Here is a 23,172-nt window from a genome sequence, read left to right as displayed (position 1 = left end):
CTACTACTTGGTTAGAGTTTCCTCCCTTCTATTAAATATGAAATACTTAAGGGTTATTTTTGCTGTATAGACCTCCTTAGTGGATTGCTTTTTTGGGGGGTGGAGAGAGGTGCGCTGGAGATCAAACCCAGGGTCTATTGCATGCTAAGCATGCATTTTATTACTGAGCTATGTTCCACCCTGCAGCCTGCATTTTGATTTGAATGACCAAAGGACTAGATTAGCTTCCCTCAAGGGAAGCGTGTTTGTGAGTAGGTGTGTGCTGCAGGAGGGTGGGAAGGAGGGTAAGTGATAATGGCTATGAAATCAAAATCTTAGCTTAGTTTATGATGATCAGGAGAACTTTTTCCATAAATCTCTTACACCAAAGCCAAGGAATCTTTGTAGGGATATTGAATTTGCTTTCTGTTTGGGAAATGTTTTACTTTTAACTCCTTTTGCAGCATCCACTCATTTGTCCCATAAATATAGATATTCCTTACAGATCATTTCTGTCCTGCACATTCATGATATGCATCCACTCTCATAAATTCAGTTATTTTCTGTAACCCGATTTCTCTCTAAGTTTATCTCTGCTTATTTTAGACCCTTATACAAGGGTAGGTAATTATCCTAGATGGATTCAGTTAGATGCCTCAAAATCAATTTAGATTAACTTATTATCCACAGTGTTTAAAAGAGTCTTTGATTCTAAACCTGTTTCTCTGCCTTTGTTTTCTATTGCAATAAATGGTTGTCACCATCCATTCAATTGTCTGAGATAAAACATGGGAAGTAGGCAGTGGTCACCTTTGAGTCCACCCTCTTTCAATTTTAAATTGAATCTATCCTGCCTATTTTACTTCTTAAATATAATCTTCTCCAATTCTACTATCCTGATTTTCTCTCCATTTCTCCCATAAATTGCAGTAACAATTCTAATCTCTCATATTCTAATCTACTTTCTCTAGTGAATGATCTGTTTTTCAGCCAGCATAATTTTGCTAAAAACAATCATCATTGTTTCTTCCTTGCTTAAAACTATTCATAGTTTTCCATTACCCTTATATTATATTCCAAGATTGAGGTAGAAAGACCTCAAGTTTAAAGTCAGGCTGGGGGCAGTTTAGAAAGAGTCTGTCTCAAAATAAAAGGATTAATTCAAGGCTCTGGGTTAAATCTCTAATACTGGAAAAAAAAAGATAATGTGTTTCAGATTTCTTACTTTGAATTGCATGATCTTTTTTATTTAGCCCCTGAATGCCTTTCACCCTTATCTTTTATTACCCTCCACAAGAAGATTCCTTGAATTAATCAACAAATTCAGCAGTGTAGCTGGATACAAAGTCAACACCCAGAAATCGATAGCATTCCTATACACAAACAACAAACAGACTGAGAGAGAAATGAAGGAAACCATACCTTTCACGATAACATTCAAGAAACTGAAATATTTAGGAATGCATCTAACAAAAGAGTTAAATGATCTCTTCAATGAAAACTACAGTACTCTGAAAAAAGAGATTGAAGAAGGTTTCAGTAAATGGAAAAATATTCTTTGCTCATGGATAAGAAGAACCAACATTGTGAAAATGGCCATACTCCCAAAACTGCTGTACAGATTCAATACAATTCCCATTAAACTACCATTAGCATACCTCACAGATCTCAAGAAAACATGCCTTAAATTCATCTGGAACCAGAAGAGACCTGGAATAGCAAAAGCAATCCTGGGCAACAAGGATAAGTCAGGCAGAATCACAATCCCTGACCTGAAATTATACTACAAAGCTACTGTCATAAAATCATCCTGGTAATGGCTAAAAAACAGATCTGAGGATCAATGGAATAGACTGGAAGAAACAGACACAACCAAAAACACACTCAGCTGCCTCATCTTTGATAAAGGGACCAAACAAACTCACTGGACAAATGATAGCCTCTTTAATAAATGGTGCTGGAAAAATTGGCTTGCTACCTGCCAAAGACTGAAAATAGACTGAAGTCTATCACCATGCAACAAACTGAAATCAAAATGGTTCACAGATCTCAATGCTAAAACAGAAACACTAAATCTATTGAAAGAGAAAATAGGTAAAAAACTTGAAGACATGGGGTAGGCAGAGAGTTCATGAACAAAAACCAAATTGCATGTGAAACACTTCAAAGAATCAACAACTGGGATCTCATCCTACTGAAAAGTTTCTGCACATCTAAAGAAATCACCAGCAGAGTCAAAAGAAAACACACAAACTTGGAAAAAAATTTTAGCTGACTGTCCCTCAGACAAAGGGCTTCTATATAGAATGTAGAAAGAGTTAAAAAATATTAACCCCCCCAAATTCAGAGACCCAATCCAAAAATGGGCAGCTGAGATGAATACACACTTCTCAGATAAAGAAATACAAATGGCAAACAAATACATGAGAAAATGTTCAACATCATTGGTCATTCAAGAAATGCAAATTAAAACAACACTGAGATTTCACCTTACCCCAGTAAGAATGGCTAGCATTAAGAAATCAACCAATAACAAATGCTGGCGAGGCTGTGGAGAAATAGGAACCCTTCTCCAGTGCTGGTGGAAATGCAGACTGGTGAAACCACTGTGGAAATCAGTTTGGAGATTCCTCAGAAAACTAGGTCTAGAGATCCCATTCAATCCAGCTATTTCCCTTCTGGATATTTTCCCAGAAGATCTAAAAACATCATATCACAGTGACACATGTGCACCTACGTTCATAGCAGCACAATTTGTAATTGCTAAATTGTGGAAGCCACCCAAATGTCCATGCACCGAGGATTGGATAAGAAAATTGTGGTACTTTTATATAATGGAATATTACACAGCTATAAAGAAAGATAAACTCGAGGCTTTTATAGGTAAAAGGTCACAACTAGAGACCATACTCATAAGTGAAATAAATCAGACCTACATGTGCAAGCACCGTATTGTTTCACTAGTGTAAAACCTGAAAGAGTTAATTTAAACTAGGAGGTATGATAGACATTGTGAAATGATAGGAAAGCACTCAAGGGTAAAGGGCAACTGGGATGTGGGAGAAGAGAAGGGAAAGAAGGAGAAATTTGTATGTATGTATATACAGGATAGTTAACATAGCTGTTCTACTGTCTTCTATTTCTTTGCTGAAAGAAACTGTCAATAAGTCCTTGATTGATCAATATTGCATGTCTCTATCTGCTTTCATGAGAAACCACTTTGAATATATCAATATGTAATACAACAAGCATAGTTAATTTCCTACCACTTTGTTTGTAACTCTGTATTGTCTGTACTGTTCTTTTGCTATTTTACAAAAGGTTGTCCGTTAATGTTTTCCTCCTTTTATATTTAAAATTAAAAAAAAAGACTTGCTTTGAGGAATTTTAATTTTGGACTCTTATACAGTAGACTTTTTGTTTTTTCTGTCAGGCAAATGGACTGAGGCCTAATACATGATAGATTTGAGAAGACAGAGTAGTCTCTAGTGATTTTAAGTGTTTAATAATTACAGAAGAGTAATTTCCTCTATATTTCACTACTTTGCAACTCTGAATTTATGGTCTCATATAAGCACAATTGCATTATTATTTGGATTTTTTTTTGTTTCAAATTTATTGGACAGGTATGATGGTACATGTTTATAGTCCTGGTATTCTGGCAGTTTGAAGGAGGATCAAGCCCAGCCTGGGCAATTTAAGCTGCTTAGTTGAGCCTATCTCAAAATAAAAGATTAAAAAAAAAAAAAAAGAATTGGGGATATAGCTCAGTGCAAAGGCCCTGGGTTCAGTCCCCAGTACCAATTTTAAATTCAAATTTATCATAACGATTATGATACATAAAATTACAGTTTAGATAGTATCCCCCCCAAAAAAGGGAAACAAATTGGAAATCCTTATTAAGGGTGTGATCTGTTAGCCAGATGTAGCAGTGCATGTCTATAATCCCAGAATTCAGTAGGTTGAGGAAGGAGGATGGCAGGACTCCTGGACTCCTTAGACCTTATCTCAAAAAGCCAAAACCAAACAAAAAAATGAGACTGGTCAGTTGTGTAGCATTTGAAAAATAAAAAACCAAACTTAATTTTTGCTTTGAGTGACTTGAGCCTGTGTACTTACCTCTCCTCCTGTTTTTCCATCCTACAGTCCATTGAAAGAAGCAAAAGTGTTAAAAAATAAAGAAAAAGAAAACTTGCAAGAAGAAAAATGGTAGTATTGATATAAGAGAAATAAATTCTCAAATGTGTGAAGCAGAGGGGACCAAACTGAAGCAAAAACCTTTCTGAATTGAATGTGATGCGGGCATGGAGCCTCTTGAGAAGTAAGTGGATGATTTCCTCAACTTATTGAAACTCTTTCCAGTTTGGAGAAAGAGAGTTTTTTTTTTTTTTTTAAATGTGCTAGAGTGCAGTAGGGAAGAGCTAGACTATTTAAGAAATTATAGTAGTGACCCACATAATCTGTTTTCTTAGGTTTTACTTTACATGTGCAGTGTGATAAATGAACTTACATGTCAAAGGAAAAAAATGAAAGCCAAATGCTATTTAGAAGTTATTAAAAACTAGATGTAACATGAAAATTCATGAAATGTGGTGAAAGCTATATATAGAAAAATATTCAGGACTTAAAGTTTTAATATGGAAGGAATATGGAAAATAAATTAGTGAGTAGATGCTTGTTATTTAATGGCTTTGGGGAGTACTGAGTTAAGGATTCTGAAGATGAGTCTGTACTGACTGGGGAGCATAACTAAAAATGAGTCCTGACACCAGGAATGTTTTAGATGAGTCCTATAAAGCCATTTGTGAACAGACAGTTCCTACCTTGTCACAGGAAGTTCTCCCAGTCACTCTCTGAAGCAAGGGTCATTCTGGTTCCAACATCTGATGAAGAAAAGTTAAAATGGAAAACTAAACGCAAATTTCAATTAAAAGATGTAAATATCTTAAATATTTTTGCATAGGTTCTACCATAAGTATTTAAAAGTAGGCAAAAACATTGCTTACAGCGAAATATAAAATTTTGGGCAGCCATGTTATGAAGAAATTTATGCTAAGCAGAAATTAAAAAAATTGTGGTGATTAATATCTGTGTAGCTTTGCCTATAACAGAACCAGTAGTTACGTGGTGAAATTCATATCTGTGGCAGTGTCATTAATCTGTTATTACACAGAATGTGAGACATCAGTGCATCCAGATTGAAAGTCTGAGAACTAGCTAAAAGCTAAAGTAGAATGCCTAACACCTTATTTTTATTAATAAATAATGTTTTAAATTAGCTTTCTGTATGTCTGTCTTATTTCTCTTTGCTTTCATGAGATAAGAACTATAATTACTCAGCTTTTTTCTACCTAGATAATTTTTCCATAAAGCAGGTGCTGAGAAAATATGTATTGATTGACTCTATCTAAAGTTGCTGTGGTATAATGAGAAGTTCACTGTTACTGGAGACAGGGATTTGGTTTCAAGTCTAGGTTACTAATCATTAATTGCCGTTTGTCAGTTTACTTTCCTCTCCTGGGACTGCCTCTCTGAGGACCCTCCTTGACATCTCTTTTGCTCATTCCTTAGTGCTTTCAAACAAACCTGTGCTTCCCTCAGCTGAAGCAAATAGCAATCTCCTCTGTCCCTCCTGTGAGACAGTGAGTGCATGGTCTCTCTTGTCTTCTTTCTGTATCTCCAGAGATTATCCCTGGTTTAATACACAAAATGTGCTTACAAAGTTTGTTGCATGAATAATGAGTTTAATTTCTCTGAGGTTCAGGTGTTTCCATCTCTAAAATGGGAATATTAATGACATATAATATTGTGGATTCTAAGAACCTTCTTTGGAAAAGAAGCTGGCCTTCCCTTCTTTAAAAATAATAGTAATAGGCTTTGTTATTGAGTACCCATTATATGTGCCAAATGCTGCTCAGGCACTTTTGTTATATTATTATCTCCTGTATTATGCCCTGTGTTAGTGTTTTATAGCTGTGGCAAGATACCTGAGATAATTAACTTCAGTGGAGGAAAGATTTATTTTTACCTCATTGTTTCAGACATTTTAGGTAATGGCAATTGACTCAGTTGCTTGGGGCCCATGGTGGTATTGTGTATCACCGTGGAAGCATACAGGCTGGAAACAGAGATAAGGGGCTCTGGGCCTCATATACCTTTCTAAGGCATGCCCCCATGACCCAACATCCTCCCACTCAGCTGTACATCTTGAAGGTTTCACCACCATCCAATAGTTCCACAGGCTGACAACCAAGTCTGTACACAGGTCCTTTGGGGACATGCAAACGATTCTTTCTCTTGTGTGAGAAATCCATAGGGAGCAAAATGGAGGGTGGATGTTGGGAAGTAGGAAGAACTTGTTCAAACAGGAAGGGGAGCCAGAGATAGAGATGGAAGGAAAGGAAACAGGACTTGAAGGAAAAAACAATTGAAGAAAAAAATAGAAATAGAACTTTTGTAAATGGAGAGGGGAAGAAGGGTTAGAGGGAGGGGAAGGGAAGGGGACAAACAAAAAAGAATTAAGATGTGTCATGTACATATTCCCTATAATGAAAAGATCATTCTGTATTGCAAACATGTACTAATGAAAAAATCCATAATATACCCTTGTAAGTGCTATGATTCCCATTCTATAGGTGCTTGAAATGAAGAAACAGTCCCCAAACAATAGCAAGCAAGATTGTGGCAGAGCTGGGGCTTGAAGTCTAAGTGTCTAGTTTTTCTCTAGAATTTAGCCCTCATGCACTTAATGTTTCTAATGGGTGCTGTATTGGGTTTGTCATCAGTAAGTCTCCTCATGGATACCCTGGCTGTATCATTATAGGCTCTGAAAGATTAACCTTAAAAGTTAAGCTAGTCAGAGTCAGTCTTTAATACATTGCTTGGCACATGGAAAGTGCTCCGTATACAACTGTTTTGTAAAATATTGAATTAGTTATGAATGAAAAGTTTATAGGTAAAATTAGTAATTTGTGAATTAAATCAAGAGACTCAACACTGTTGTTTTATCTGTACATACAGAATGCAGTAAACTCACACAGTACTTCTACTGTGAATCCTGATTTCTCTGTATTTAGTATGAAATATGATCAAAATATATGAATGTTTAAATTTTAAAAATTTATTACAGTAAAACATACATTACCATTAATTCACCTCAAAATATTCACCACAGCTTTCAACACACTTATCCTGTCATTCTTGCCACTTTCGCATTTTTTTTGTTTTTTGGTACCAGGAATTGAACTCAGGACTTTGTGCTTGCCGGGCAGGTGCTTGTGCCACTGAGCTATCTCTCCAGCCCCTCTTGCCAGTTTCTGAAGCAGTTCTGGAACTCTTCTTTCTGTGCAGTGTGTGATAAAATGAAATGAATGCTGCTGCCTTGTTCCACCCAACACAAAGTTAGGCTCATAAAAACATTACAGTGTGTCCTTATCTACCTTGTTAATCAGATCTGGCATCATGTGACATCTGGCTCTTCCCCAAATAAAATGACTGTGGAAGGTAAACAAATCCAAACACATTTATTAGCACAGCACAAATTCATATAATTTTTTCAATTTTACTTAAATACGTACACATTTCACCAGAATATGTATGAATTTAGGTAAGTATGAAATAAATGTATATTTTTGTTTATAGTTTTTGCTTTTAAATATCTTATCTTAGGAAGATACTTAAATTTCTTGAAAAACTATGTAGAGTACTAAGGCAATGATATGCAAAAAAAACCTTGTGAAATAAACTGAAAAAAATTGAACTTATGTAAGGATAAATCATTGCTCTCCAGGGTCTGAAATATTAGCAACTTTACAGTTTCTTCTTTGAAATGGTTCTGTTTTAGGAACTTGTTTTATCAATAAATCTAGTGATGTTTAAAAATTTCATTTATTTATTTATTTGTTTGTTTGTTTTGAGGCAGGGTCTCGCTATGCAAGTCAGGCTGGCCTTGAGTTCACTTTGTAGCCCAGGCTGGTCTTGAACTTGCAATGATCCTCCTGCCTCAGCCTCCTGAGTACTAGGATTACAGGCATGCACTATCACTCCTGGAGTTAAAAAAATTTAATTTCACTTAAAATACTAAATAGAATTTTCACAGGCTGGTAACTTGTGCTACAGAGGGTAGATTATTCATTATGGAGATTTCCACACTGTCATCAAACAAGGTCCCAGGAAGTTTTCCTGAAGAGGAGATGTGGATCTCAACTTGGCTGGGGCAGGTTCTTAATATCACTGCAGAAAAGCATTTTCAAGACCTGTCAGTGAGAGGCATAGGCTGATTTATTAAGCAGAGTTAGAAGGTAAGAAAATAGGGAGGGGTCTTAAGTTTGAGGAGTTAAAGGGGGCACAGCTCTGATGAAGAGGATCAGCAAAGGAGACAAGCCTTTAAGGACTGATTGGGGTGGGTCAGGGTTGTTGATCATGACCTCAGTTTTGGTTTGGAAGGTGGCTCCCATGAAGTCTTTAACACTTAACCTGGTCTCTGCGAGATGAATGTTTTTGTTTGGGGCATTCTCAGGTTTGTGAAGGCTCTGCTGAAATCCAAGGTGACCATAGGTTTAGGCAAATGACTAGACCTCTGGGTGCTCATTGGTAGTTGTTGAGTGTCCCTGTCAATCTTTTACTTGGTGTCCCCAGTCTTGAAAGGGATGAGGTTGGTTATACTATATAAATTTCTGGCTAAATCACCTTGTGTTGCCAGCTTTTAGACAAGCACTCCCTAGGTGATTATCATGGCTAGCTACTCACAGAGCTGAGCAAAGTTCTGATTCAAAGTTTTAAGGTAATAAAGGGAAAGATACAGGAGGAAAATACAAAATGAAGGTCAAACTGTGATCTGCTTTTGGTCACCTATTGGGCATCTGCAGACCCAAGTGAAGATTCATTACTTTTTTTTTTTCTAGCAAAAGCAACTTCAAATTTCTCTCCTGCCTCAGAAGAAAAAACAAATCATACTTTGTAACAAGTTAAGTAACAAGTTAAGGGTACAGGGGTTTGTTGTCCTCTGTCCCTAAAGTGGACTCTGACTTAATATTATCCATTGCCCCAAGAGCTTCTTTGCATGTGTGTGGACAGAGTTTTTATACATGCCCACAACTTCAGGCGACGTGCACGTATTCCTAGACAGGTAAAACTGGGCTTAAGTTTGTTTTTCTTTTGTTACTTTTCTTTCCCCTCTGCCCTTGCCCTTCCTTACCCGCTCTTTCTGCTCCCTCTCTTACTCCTCTTCTTGCCTCCCTCCTCCCTACTCTTCTTTCCCCCACCTCTTCCTCCTCCTCACACTCCTTCTGCTCCCCTTTTCCCTCCCCTTTCCCCTCCCCTTCTCCTCCTCCTCCTGTGTGGAGGACAGAACCCAGGGCCTTGCATATGTTAGGCAAGAGTTTACCGCTAAGCTTCATCCCCAGCCCTTAATTTATTTTGTAAGTGACAAAATGGAAAAGAGAATTAATAGTTGCTTATTGATATTATTAAAAATGAAAATTCTTACATGTTTTTTCTAGATGTTGTTTTTTTTTTTTTTTACTTTGGTGTTTTTAAACCCTAATCTTATGGACATCATATAAAATGCTTTGTGAAAAAGAAAGAAAATAGGGCTGAGGATGTATCTCAGTGAGAGTACTTGGCTCACATGTCCTAGCATGTGTGAGGTTGTGGGTTTGAGTCTTAGCTCTTAAAAAAAAAAGAGGAAGTAGGGGAGAAATGCTTTGTAAATTGTGCAGTGCTAATAACACACTAGTACATTATAAAGGAGTTTATTTTTTTAACATGAAGTTTGGAAAAAGAGTCCTTTGGCACTTACTGAAACTCAGGAAAGAGGACAGTGTAGAAATTCAGTAAAACTGGAAAAGAAAAGAGCTCTTTCAAGTAGTGAGAAGAACGCTGCTTTTGTCACTATCTCCTGAGAAACAATCTCTTTGTCTACACTTTAACAAACAGACTCGGATGGTGTGTTTGGTTGTTTCAAGGTTGAGACATCCTCAGATTATCTCAGGTGATGTCACAGTCACACGAAGTCTGAAAGGAGATCCAGGAAATTCTGAGCAAGCCTGCAGTGTACAGTACGGGCAGCAGCACGGGGAGCCAGGCAGGATTCTAGCCATTTGTCACGCTTGTGACTCAGCACCTCTCTCCTTGCGCCCCTTGTCGATTTCCTCCTACCCCATCGCTGGTTGCTTCTTTCTTCTCTCTTTATTTCTCTAATGGCTTCTACTTATTGCTTTTTTTAAAAAAATGCAAGCTAATAACAATTACTGAAGCTTTCTGTGGGTCAAGCAGAATCTTATTTTTATGCTCACAGCAGCCTTTGACTAAGGAATAAGGTGTTTCATGTGATCATTCATCATCCTAGTCCCCACACTGATGAACAGGGATTCAAAAGCCACCCCAGGGGCTGGAGATTTAGCTCAGTGGCACAGTGCATGTCTGGCAAGTGCAAGGTCTTGAGTTCGATTCCTAGTACCGGAAGGAAAACAAAACAGAAGCCATCCCAATAGTAAAATATTCATTGATGAATCAAAACCCAGCACATTTAAGCTCTCTCCTCACTAAATATTGCTTTGGTGATTAAAATCATTCATATACTATATCAACATGCAAAGCATAATAGTAAAATTTGCAAAAGATGCAAAATTTCTTAAAGTGGATATCAATAGGAAAACTGTTAACCAGTGAGGGCCTGGGGTTGTTACCAGTTAACAATTAGAGAAGATAAATGTAGAAAATAAAATAGTAAGCATGCTGAAAGAAAAAGATTGTAGTAAAGTCTTGGGAACTTTTTTTTTTTTGGTCTTTTGCGACAGGGTCTCGCTATGCAGTTCAGGCTGCCTTGAGCTCACTTTGTAGCTCAGGCTGGTCTTGAACTTGCATGAATCCTTCTGCCTTAGCCTCCTGAATGTTGGGATTACAGGCGTGCACCACCATGCCCAGCTTTGGGAACATTTTTAAAGCTTGTATTAAAAACTTCACATGTAAAAATGTAAAATGCAAACTAAATTGTTATGCTACCATTTTGTTTTGTCCCTCTTAACTCCCTGACTTGACACTTTGTTTATTCTAATACTTGGAATAGATATAAAATTATAATGTACATATGTATAATAGCTTTAAAAATACTCATTTTAGAACTCTATTTTAAATGTAAATTCCTAATCAAATATTTTTGTACCATTTTCTCAGAAATTTGTCTTCTTGCTATAATGCGTATGTTTTACGTAGCTTGTCTACTATCAATCACTTTTTTTGTTTGAGACAGGGTCTCACTATGTAGTCCCAGGTGGCCTCAAAGTCATGATCCTCCTTCCTCAACCTCTCAAATGCTGGGATTATAGAAGTGCACTACTATGCCTTGCTATATTACTCTTGTTTTTTTTCTTTATGACTACCTTCTATGCTATTATTTTTTTAAGTATATGTGTGTAGTACAGAATGTTTACATTCCTCTTGAGGAGTTGGTACATATAGATAATACATCTTAATTTCTTTTATCATCCCCCTTCTCTTCCCTCCCCTCCCCTCCGCCTACTTAAAATTTTGTGGTTGGTAAAAGAATGAGAACAGAATGTAGGTGTTTAAATTCACATACTTTCTTGAGTATTAAGTTAAACTGTCCCTGTGCTCTATTATTTACCCTTTTATGTTCCAAATTTAAATTCCTAGAAAGATGCTTTCAAATTAGACAAAGCTGTGATTCCAGAACATCCTCAGGCTGCTGACAATCTCTATAAAAGGTTGCCCTGGAGTTAGGCATAGAGCCATGGTTCCATAAATTGATGTTAGTTTCATAGTAAGGTGATATAATGCACATCTGTTTACTCTGAAGCTTTCAATTTTTTGGCAAGATACTTGGAGTGTGGTACCCATTTTACATCTTTTCATAAAGAAAGAAACAAATAATGCAAATGCTTATGATGTGGTCTAATTTACTATCTAAATAAAAGATTTGGCTAGGTTTCATCTCATTCATTCATTCATTCATTCATTTTAATGATGCTACTGATTAAACCCAGGGCCTTAAACATGAGAAGCCAATGCTTTACCAGTAAGCTACACCACTTTAAAAATTTTTTGAGTCAGAGTGTGGCTAAATTGCCCAAGTTGTAGCCTCACCTTACAAAGGAATGAATTATAAACACAAAATTTCAGAATTCTACAATGTATTCCACATAGTTTTTCTCTTTTAATGTGAAAGACTATGTTAATTTTGGTTCTTGAAAATCTTGTTTTGTTGTTCTATTATTCAGAAATGCATTTTGAAAATCTTTGGTTGGTGCACTATTATGTAATTGAGCATAAGCATTAACATAGGCCAGATTTATCCTTAGTGGGTCCCCAGGGTTTTCATGGAATGAGAATTAGGCTCTTAGAACACAGTGGAAGTAATTTTCAAGAAATATGTGCCTAAGAGATGATCTGATGTCTACTAGTTAGTGGACTGTTCAGCACCACAGTGCCTCCTGGTCCCTACTTCACTGATTTTTCTACTCTATAATAAAGAGACTATGCGGGAATGAGGAACGGAAGATTAAATGCAACCTTGCACTTAACATTGAGCAGAAAGTGCTTTAATATTTTTTCTGTCTTAAGAAGATTAATATATCTTTTTGTTTTTTATTTTGTTTCTATTTTTCATGTCTATCTTATATTTAAAGAAATTATAGGAAATCAAACAATGCAAACACAAGTGGGGAAATCAGTTGCCAAATTAAATAGTCATCTGCCCAGAATCAGATTACTAAAATAATTACAAAAGGAAATTACCTGTGTTAATTAGTCCTTTTATTCAGGTCAGGGCAGCTTTAAAAATATCTAATTTGTTGAACTTGTTTCATTTAATCCTTTTTATTTGAAATTGATTTATTAATTATGATAAATCACTAAATCACATAGATCACTATAGGTTTTTAAGAAATTTTATTTTATTTTTTGTCAGTAAAGTTTTTATGCTTTTCTTTTTGGGAAAATAATACTTGGTCCTAGGAATTTAATTTAAAAAGAAACTATAAAGAAAACAAAAATACACTAAGTGATCATCATACACTAAATGCTTTTATACTCAAAATCAATGTTTTAATTGTCATAGGTTAGGCTCAAGGATTTCTTTTGGTAGTGAGAAAAGAATGATAAAATTTTGTAAATGTATGTCTTTAGGACTGATACGCTTTATTATTTTTTACATTCATGTATTCAGGAATGTGTAGTTTCTGCAGAAAAATTGGTTATAGGTGATAACTGTAACTGATAATTTTGTAGTAGTCAATTATTTGGAGCGGAAAAATTCTAAAGCTTGAACTGATTTTCTTATTACCTATTTTATATTTAAACCAAACTTATTAACTGAAAAAGTCAGTGTAAGAGACATTCTCAGTAAATTCCTGAAATAAATCAGAACTTTTTTTAGATACATGTCCTTGCTGTGAGTGCTTATCAGAATGGCATTTTGTAACTCTTGGTACACTACTTTCTCGCTTTTCCTGACTAGTCATTTGAGAACAAACTAAGAGAAGAATCAAGTTGCAGAAAAAAATTTTCTCAAGGCAGTTGTATTTAATTCTAAGGTCTAATAATCTGTGGAAATAAGGTCTAATAATCTGTCCAATAATCTGACTTTAAAACAGAAAAATACCCGTGACTTTCTATGACTAATCAATAAGAACAAAGGGAGAGTTTCCTTGGAACTAAAGTTCCCATTTTATTGAAAGAAGTATATGCTGCAAAATGTTTCATCCACTGAATAGATTAAACATAGCTCTAGTGTAGTAAAATCACGCAACTCATAATGCATAACACCCCATCATTTATTTTATCAAAATATTTAATAGGTATTGCTTATATATTTGATTTACTTAGTTGGATCACACTATAACATAAGATTAAATAGAATTTCTGGCAATTGTTTTTTATCACTTTTGCACATTGTTTTATCTTTATGACTATCAAAATCTTACATGTAACAACTGTTAATTAAATTAACTGAAAAGTGTTAAGAATGTTTATCTTTAATGTTTGTATGGAATCCTCAAATGTTTTAGGTAAAATTATGTTTTCTGTATTAGCAATTTAGGCATATACTACAATAGTTACTAATTTGGGTGATTATGATATCTGCAAAAATAATGCAACGTGTTTAATGACAGGAAGAAATGAGGATAAGCATGATGTTTGCATCTTTATTCTGTTACTTTGATAGTTCTGGCAATAATTGGGTCCATATTCCCACAAATGCAAAATAATATTTACCCAGATAGTGCCTGGCATGACTAGGTGTTCCATAAATACTAATTTTTGTCTTTTCATGTACTTCAAATGTTTTATTTTATATATGTATAGTATTGTATATGCTAAGAGGATTTTAAATTTTTAACAATATTTTTATATTTTTATGAAGGTGTTTTGTATTTAGGATCAGTGAGTTTAGAATCCTGCTTTTCCAAAACCCTTTGTTTCTTTTTACTCTCCCTAGTTAGCCTTGTATTCTGTACTACAGAGATTGATATTTGGACTAGCAGTGCTCATTAGCCATGTATCTTGCTGAAGGCCAAGTGTGTACATGCCAGACATTCCACATACTAGCGAGCAGAACATCCTGACTGGGCAGGCATGTTTGTGCATGAGACTAGTTGGAGGACACAGAGTTTCTGAATTTAAATCAAGGGTTCGACACTGTCAGAGATCACCCTAAGGATGGAAAACAGACTCCTGGGCCCCTAACCTGTTTCTCATGAAAAGTATGATTTCTATCTTCTGAGGCAATCAGAGACCCGAAAATTGATTTTGCTAAAAAATAGTGACTCTTCACTGCAGCCTTACAGATGCCCAATAGCTAACTAAAAGCAGAACAAAGCTCCACGTTCATTCTGTATTTTTTTGTTTTGTTACCTTAAATCTCTGGGTCAGATCCTTGCTTAGTTCTGCATATATACATATTAATAACTTAGGCAGTATATTAGTCAATGCTTACTAGAGTCAGATGTAGAAGAGTGCAACATTTCTGTCCAAATACTAGAAGCTGAAGAATTCAGCTAAAGGCCTACAGCCCACGGCAATGTTCCATGTAAGTCTGCACCAGGGGGCCAAGAAATCTGTAATGGAAGACTGAAGATCTGTGCCAGAAAGTCACAGGGCTAGCGCTGCAGGCTAGCGAGTCTGTACTGGCAGGCTATTAGCCAAAGAATCCACACCGAGAACCAGGAGAGGATGCCCAAAACAAAGGCGAAGACCAAACTCCCCGCTGAAATATCTGTGCCAAGGGCCAGAGGACAATGCTCAAGAAGGCAAGGACTAGACCTCCTTCCAAGAGAACCACAGCCATCCCTCAGTGAAGACTGGAGCTGAGATGAAGAGAACAGCTGAAGCTTCTCTGAGGGAAATCAACATAACCCCTTCCCCCTTGTGTTCTCCTTTTATACCGTGGTTCCCCAGAACCATGCTAACTCAGTTCAGCTGGTTGTTCACACCTAAGTTGACCATTAATTAACTACCACAGGGAGCGTCTGTCTAGAAGGCCCACCCTAGCACATTCATAAAAGCTCCCCTCATTTCTTTGTTAATGGACTGCTTGATCCTCTTCACCATAGCTGTGCACCCTTGAGCAACTCATGCTGAATTCCTCTCCCTATTTTCTCTTAGTTTTTAAATCTGTCTGATAAATCTGTCTATGTCTCACTCTGATGTATTCTGAAATGCTTTCCTCTAACAACTGTGTTTGCCTATTCCATGTGGTGAGTCAAGGTGCCCATCTCATCTTTGCGGAAGACCATCTTGGACCCTGGCTGGTGACAGTTTGATCAGAAAGAGTTGCAAAATCAAACACAAGTGTTTAAATACTGATAAAGAAATACTCAGAAAGACCCAATTCTGTGAGGCGTGTGCTATGTGATTCCTAACACTCTGTAGTGCATGATTGTGTTTGGTTTCATTGCTTTGTATTGCAAGAAGACTAAATGATAAGTAAGGTGAATGGCTTGGGTGGGAATGGCATTGGGAAGGATGAACTAGGAGATGCATCATGGTTTTTAACTAAAACACATTGATCCTATCAACCTTAGTTAAGAAGAAATGGTCATTGTTGTAAAATTTCACCATGCATTTTTTTTTTAAAAACCGGATTCATGCTCCCTTTCTTTTTCTGCTGTTTATACACTGCATGAAAGCTGATCAGGTATGCTGATAGGATACAGGTCATAACATAACTGCTCACTTTCACTGCACCTCCCAGCCCACTGGTCTTATTTGTGTGGGGGTGGATAGAAGTGAGGCATTTGTTTCTGAACTAATTTTGTTTCCCTCTTCCTTGATCCCAAGACCAACTTGTTATATTGTATCTGTGTGCTATCTGCGTGTATCTGTGATGATCTGGTGATATAGTTTAAGGTGGGGTTCAGAAGAAGCAATAGTGGTGGCTAATGATTCACAGTAACTGTCTGACAATTACATTCTAAAATTGGTACTTAATAGATCAGAACAAATGATATGGCTTTAAGGATTTGGTTTTAAGCCAAGATTGATTTTGCTCACAGGAGATGTTTGGCAATGCCTAGAGATGTTTTTCTTTGGCTTCCCTGTTCTTACCTGTGCTTTCTCCTCAAATATCTCTTACCTCACACTCCACCCTACTCATCCCCAGGCCAATCTTCTTTTCACTTAGTATTATTTCAGTGAACTGTGTCAAAACTATGAAACAAAATATGAGCATGCATTGCAAAAGTAAATGTTAACAGGAAACCCGGGATGGTGTGTGTTGGTGTGCTACTGACATTAGAAGGAAGAGGCCAGTGAGTGCCAAACATCCTACAGTGCACAGGACTGTACCCTCAGAGCAGTGATCTAGCACAAAGTGTCAGTAGTGCTAAGCTTGAGAAACTCTGCTGTAAAAGAACTGGCTTTCAAGATAATGAATCTTGCATGTAAAGAATTGAAAGTATTACTATATCATTTTATAAATGTCTTGGAAATGACATTTAGAAATTTTTTAAAAAGATGAAGTTTGACAATACCTGCCTAAGCACTATTCAGTAGAACCTACATTCATTCATTCAAGATACTTTTGAATATCTATGTGGGAAAAATCATGTTCTAGGTGTTCAATGTGAGTCAAGGACTATTGAAATAGATGTCATTAGATATTCAAATCATGAAATTAACTGCCCACACTCTCCATTCTGGGCCTATGACTTTTAGTAGGGTTCTGAGGGTGGTGTGGGCTCCTTTTACAGATTCTTTCTAGGTTGTTTTTGTCCTGAATAGATAATTGGTCAAGACAAGGGTAAACTTGGATGAGGGAAAAGAGAAAAGAAAGAAATAAGGGAAAAATATGTATATAGGTATACACAGGATAGCTAAGATAGTTGTACTACTGATTTCTTTTACTTTATTGAAAGGAACAGTTCATGTTTAATTGTTTGATCAGTCTTACATGCCTATATTTGTTTATCTGAGTAATCAATTTGAACATATCAATATGTAATACAACCACCATTGTTAATTTCCTATCACCTTGTATGAAAATATGCATTGCTTGTATTGTATTTGTGTTATTTTGTAAATGTCTGTGTCTGCTAATATGTTTTCATCTTTAAAATAAAAAATAAAAAATAAAAAAAAGACAAATGTAAAAGGTAGTGAGGTTTTAAATTGATTGAAGGTAAGAAAAAAAAGAATAACCTGAGAGTCAGTGCAGGCCGATTAAAAGCAGGAAAAGAAGTACACTTGGCAGATTGCAGAACAGGCCACTAAAAGAGCCTACTGTGGCAGTGAAGTTCATGGGTGCAGTCTTTGATATCCCCATTTCTCAGGCTAATATCAGTACTAGGCTGTTTTATCAAAAACCTTAGTTTTGTGCAGAATTGAAGATAGCATTTTCTGATTGGTCCCAGATGCAGCCCTTTAGAACTGTTTTTCTGTGTTTGTGTCTTAGATCTCCTTGAGTGATAGGTCAGGTCACACCCACTTACCCAGCCACCTGGCTGTGTCCTAAGTTCCTGCCTCATTATCACTAAGCTCATCTGAAGAAAGCATGTACATGTGTGTGTGTGTGTGTGTGTGTGTGTGTGTGTGTGTGTAGCATGTATCTAAAGAAGAAGGCCGAACTTTTTGTGAAAATTTAGAAAGGACTACGATACATAGAGAACTATTTGAAATATAAAAAGAGATGGAACCACTGAAGAAATTGCTCAGTGCAAAGCAACTTCATATGGACACCTTAGAAAACAGAATCAAGACATCAAGACACTGTCTTCAGAATGTAAAGAGTCACTGTGTCAGGAACATAAGCTAGACAGATCCTAAACATATAGTCCCTCTGGAAGTTAGTCATGTTGTCTTGACTGACTAATGAGAGCTGATAATAAGTCATGCCTAAGCTTAACTGAAGCTGAAATGCTGTATCAGAGATAGAATAGTAGAATTGTCATAAAATGCTAAAGATTAATTTATTACAAGTAGTTACTTCCATTGCAACAATTTAGAATAGTGTAATAAAAAATAAAAATAAAAAACCCACACTGGAATCTTTACAGAAAATAGCAAAAATGCACATGTGTAATATTTCATCAAGAAAAGGTTTCTTTTATAGTTATTGGAATAGGACAAATATTCACTGTTGCTTCTAATATCTTTTATTAAATACACTAAACACCAGCCTTTCATTAAATATACTAAAGCTACACCAGCCTAAATATACTTAGCATAAATACACCAGCCCTTTATTAAACACACCAAAGAAAATCTACTTAGAACTCTGTTGTCTAGGCTCATAAATACTGTGAATAAATGATTATGGAGTTTCACTTGTACATTGGTACACACTAGTATGTGCATATATTTGTGTGTTTTTAATTTCTAGTCATATTAAATGGAAATTAATTGCATATTACCATCTGAGTGAAATATATTTCTTTGTATATCTGACATGGCATTTTTCAATAATGATTTAAATCAGTGACTGTCACAGTGAAAATGAAAAAGAATTGGTATTTTAAATGTTCATTTTGCACAAACCTTTATTTCTTAAAGGTTTATTAACATTCCTGGGTTTTATTGGTCTGAGTCATTGATGATATTAAGTTTTGGTTCTTGTAGTCTATCTAAGAAGTAATATTATCTCCATTTTAATGTCAGGGATGGAGGAGTTTATGGAGATGTAGATTGCACAAGGCAGGTAGTAAGCTGGTGAGTGATAGGTGTGTCTGAAAGCCAAACCTACACTCTTCATCCAAGGCAGTTATACTTTTCTGTCTCCTAAGCTACCTATCACTTCTGAACTTACTTCATTTTTCCTGACCCCAAATGGCCAAAGGCTACTGCAGAGACACTTGTAATTACTTTAAGGATTGTTGTATAAATATGTAACAGGCAACTGGCAAATATAGCTTATTTATATAAATACACGAGAGGAGACTTTCTATCTTAATATGTGACCCAGAAAAAGAATTGTGAAAAGCTAATAATGAGCCTTTTATATCATTTAAAGTTATAAGTATAACCACTATGGAAATCAGTATGAGGGTGATTCTTCAAAAAATTAAATCTAGAGATCCCATTTGACCCAACTATTCCCTTTCTAGATAGCTTCCCCAAAGAGTTAAAGACATCATATTACAGTGATACAGGCACACCCAGGTTTATAGCAGCACAACTCTTAATAGTTAAATCTTGAGTGCAGCCTATAAGCCCACCAGTAGTTGAATGGATAAAGAATATATGACATTTATACACAATGGAGTACAACTCTGTCATAAAGAAGGATAAACAAGTTGGGGATTGTGATGGCTCCTATCTTGTCTTTGTTTCCTAGAATTACTTTTGCTATTCTAGGTCTCTTCTGCTTCCATATAAATTTTAGTATTGATTTCTCTAGTTCTGTAAAGTGTGATATTGGTATTTTTATTGAGATTGCATTAAATCTGTATAAAAGTTTTGGAAATATGACCATTTTCACTATATTTGTTCTGACTATCCAAGAGCAAGGGATATCTTTCCATTTTCTTATGTCCTTTTCAATCACCTTTTTAAAAATAGTGTTATAGTTTTCAGTGTGATAGTCTTTTACTTCGTTCATTAGATAGATTCTTTGGTATTTCATTTTCCTTGGTGCTATTGTGAAAGGTGCTGCTTCTCTAATTTCCCTCAGTGATTTTGTTATTTGTGTACTGAAATAACTCTTCAATATATTGATTCTTTGTATTGTTTTTTCTTAGTCTCAGCTGCATTAATTTATACTCTGATCTTTATAATTTTCTTCCTTATAGAAGCTTTGGATTTAACTTGCTCTTCTTTTTCCAGAAGTTTGAGGTTCATTATTGGGTTATTTATTTGAGCTTCCTTCATTTTTCTGATGTGGCAATTCAGCTATAAATTCATTATTGTTTACGTATTTTAATGGCTTATATCTAGATGTCCCCCTAAAACCTCATACACTCACAAGTGGAGCTTTTGGAAGGTGTTGGATCATGGGCTGTCATACTTATCAGCAGATTAGTTCACCAGTGACTTTAAAGCTAAATGTGATTTAAGAGTTAAACCCTGGCTGGAGGAGATCTAGGTATGGCCTGGAGGGGTCTACCCCCTCCTTTCTTCCTGTATCCCTCACTCTGCTTCCTGCTTGCCCTGCCATGTGCTGTTTCTCCTCTACCATAGCCCTCTGCCATGCCACCCTGCCTTGCAGCCAGCCGGCTGTGGAGTGAAACTGCTATAAACTGAGCAAAGTAAACCTTTGCTTTTTAAATTATGGGTGTTGGGTATTGTATCTCAGCAATGAGGAAGTAAGATATATATTAAATCTCAAAATATTTTTCTGTATTATACATGTAAGTTTTGCAGGACAGAACATAGGGGAAAGAATAAATAACTTCTCAGGTGAATTCTAGAAATCTTTCATGATGGTTATAAAATATACCTATAAATTCTTTGATAATCTTCCCTGAAAAAGGTAGATGCTAATTTTCCCCCTTTCTAGACTGTGGGCAGGATTTTGTGATTCGCTTCCAGGGAATAAAAGTGGCAAACGGAGGATTTCTGTGACAAGGTATGTTAGAGTTTTGGCCATAGTTTCAACGGCTTGCTTTAGAGCAATTTACTGCAGAGCAACAGAAACCAAAACACTGAGGAGAAGGAATTGTTTGAGCTGCTTCTTAAGGACTAATAGGAGAATTTATTTTAATTTGTTTAGCAAAGAAATTAGAGAAGGCACTGTAATCACAGTACATGGCATATGTAAAATCACAGAAAGTTCTGATTTATTCATGAAAAATATTCAAAAATCTAAAGAATTTAATGAAACCAGAAAATACTATATACAGTGAGGAGTTGCGTGACTTGAGATTCAAACTTGTGAAAGGTCTTCTGTAAAGCTAAGACGTTTAGCCTTTGTTCTGAAGGCTGTATGGAAAAGAAAAATTTTAGTCATTGTATAATATGACGAGATTTGAGTTGGAAAACAACAAATCTGGTGTTATAGCTTGAATAGGTGAATGAAAAAGAGACTGAACATGATGCTGTCATGTGAGAAGTGATGAGCTGTATCTAATCTCTGGCCACAGAGGTAGGTGAAGTGTAACTAAAGGTACTTTTAAGGTTGAATCGGTACTGAAGCCTTAGAGCCAAATTAGACAACTGAATCAAATAAAGTGGATTAAATATTTCTGACAGATGTTGATATTATATAGTATGCCATAAATGTGTGTTAATTTAATGAGCAAGCAAATTTATGCAAAGAAAAGAAAATTTTGTGGAGGAATATAGGGTTTTAAATGTAGACAATAATGTCAAATTCTACAATTCCCTTAATATTTGATGGAGCCACGAGCTATAGGCTTTTAGCATAGTCTTGCCAGTGCTAGTCAGTATCATGAGACGTTCTGTTACTCAGATTGTGAGTGTCGAGTGAGAAAGTTGGAACACTTTATTCTGTTCTGAGATAACAAAGGTGTGAAGGAGAATGATAGGAAACAATTGGTTCAATTTCAGGAACGCTGAGACTGTTCTGTGAATATTTTGTTTGTACCTGTTCTGTCAAGATGCCACAATTTAAAAAAAAATCCTACGTAAAATAAATATGTTTCCCTTTGCTTTGGGAGTTCCAAATGCTGAAAAGTGTGGGCTAGGAAAGGATTTCAGGGAGCTCTTTATCTGACACCTCCTCTTCACTCCCCACTGGGTTCTATGACTCCCCAGGTGTGCATCAGACCCCAGACCCCATGGGGTCGTCTGGAGCCACTTTGAAAATTCTCCCCTGGAGATTCTTATATGCCTATGTCTCACTTTATACTATCATACTTTCTACTCCATCTTGAAAAATCGCTGTTCCGTTGCCAAAAGTGAAGGGCACAAACACAACTCCTCTGTGTTGTGAAAGCTGCAGTTAAATTTGTGTTGTGAAAAATCGTTGTCTTATGTACATGTCTTATGTACAATATGTGTGTCAGAGCTTTTTGACCTCAGAGCTGTTTTAAATAGGGTTTCCATGTTTCTAAGAATACACCAAGACCAAGGGCAAATACAAATGTTTTTGGTTGCCCCGGGAAACCTAAGTGTGTGCTCCAGTACAGCTACTTTAACTTCACTGAGGCAGCACAGAGCGGAATGATTTAGATTCCAGACATACTGGTCTGTTCAGCTAAGTGCGAGATATTAACAATTAATTTACACATCTGCATTTATAGACTCAGTAGTGTTAGATGCCAACTGGAGCTATGCTAAAAACTTCCCCTGTTCTAATAATTGTAATTAAGGAGATTGTGCCTTATACCCAATCCACTGAATGCTGTTGCTTTTACTATGCAAATCTAAAATGGTTTCACTGTCACACACAAACACAATGCACACAAGCTTATTTCTAATATTTCATACATGATATTTCACGTATGTATTATCCTCCAATGAAGAAATTTTATTTATACCTCTTCAATTTGGTTGACAGAGAAAAAGGAGATATGATTATTTTGCTTTTTTATTTATATTATTTTCAAAAATTTATACACTGTTATGTAAAGTTATTTTTAAGACCCAAATATTTTATTTTATTTATTTATTTTTTTTTTTATTTTAAGGATAAAAGGAGGGAAACATTAACAGACATACAACATTTTACAACATATCACAAGCACAATATAGACAATACAGAGTTACAAACAAAGTGGTAGGGAATTAACAATGGTGGTTGTATTACATATTGATATCTTCAAAGTGGCTTCTCATGAA

General features: G+C 36.0%; 1 long non-coding RNA gene across 1 annotated transcript in view; it reads left to right on the top strand.

Moving 5' to 3' along the window:
- The window catches only part of LOC106150126, a 198,936-nt gene that overhangs the window by 14,171 nt on the left and 161,593 nt on the right, over positions 1–23,172 (top strand). The window contains exon 2 of the long non-coding RNA XR_001236748.1: positions 4,126–4,300. This is a non-coding gene — a long non-coding RNA (uncharacterized LOC106150126). The remainder of the gene's footprint in view (positions 1–4,125; positions 4,301–23,172) is intronic.

Source organism: Chinchilla lanigera, unplaced genomic scaffold (assembly GCF_000276665.1).
Source record: "Chinchilla lanigera isolate Chin_1 unplaced genomic scaffold, ChiLan1.0 scaffold00005, whole genome shotgun sequence".
Taxonomy (NCBI): domain Eukaryota; kingdom Metazoa; phylum Chordata; class Mammalia; order Rodentia; family Chinchillidae; genus Chinchilla; species Chinchilla lanigera.
The sequence above is the reverse complement of the archived record's forward strand: the minus strand, read 5'-3'. Positions and strand labels throughout refer to the sequence as shown.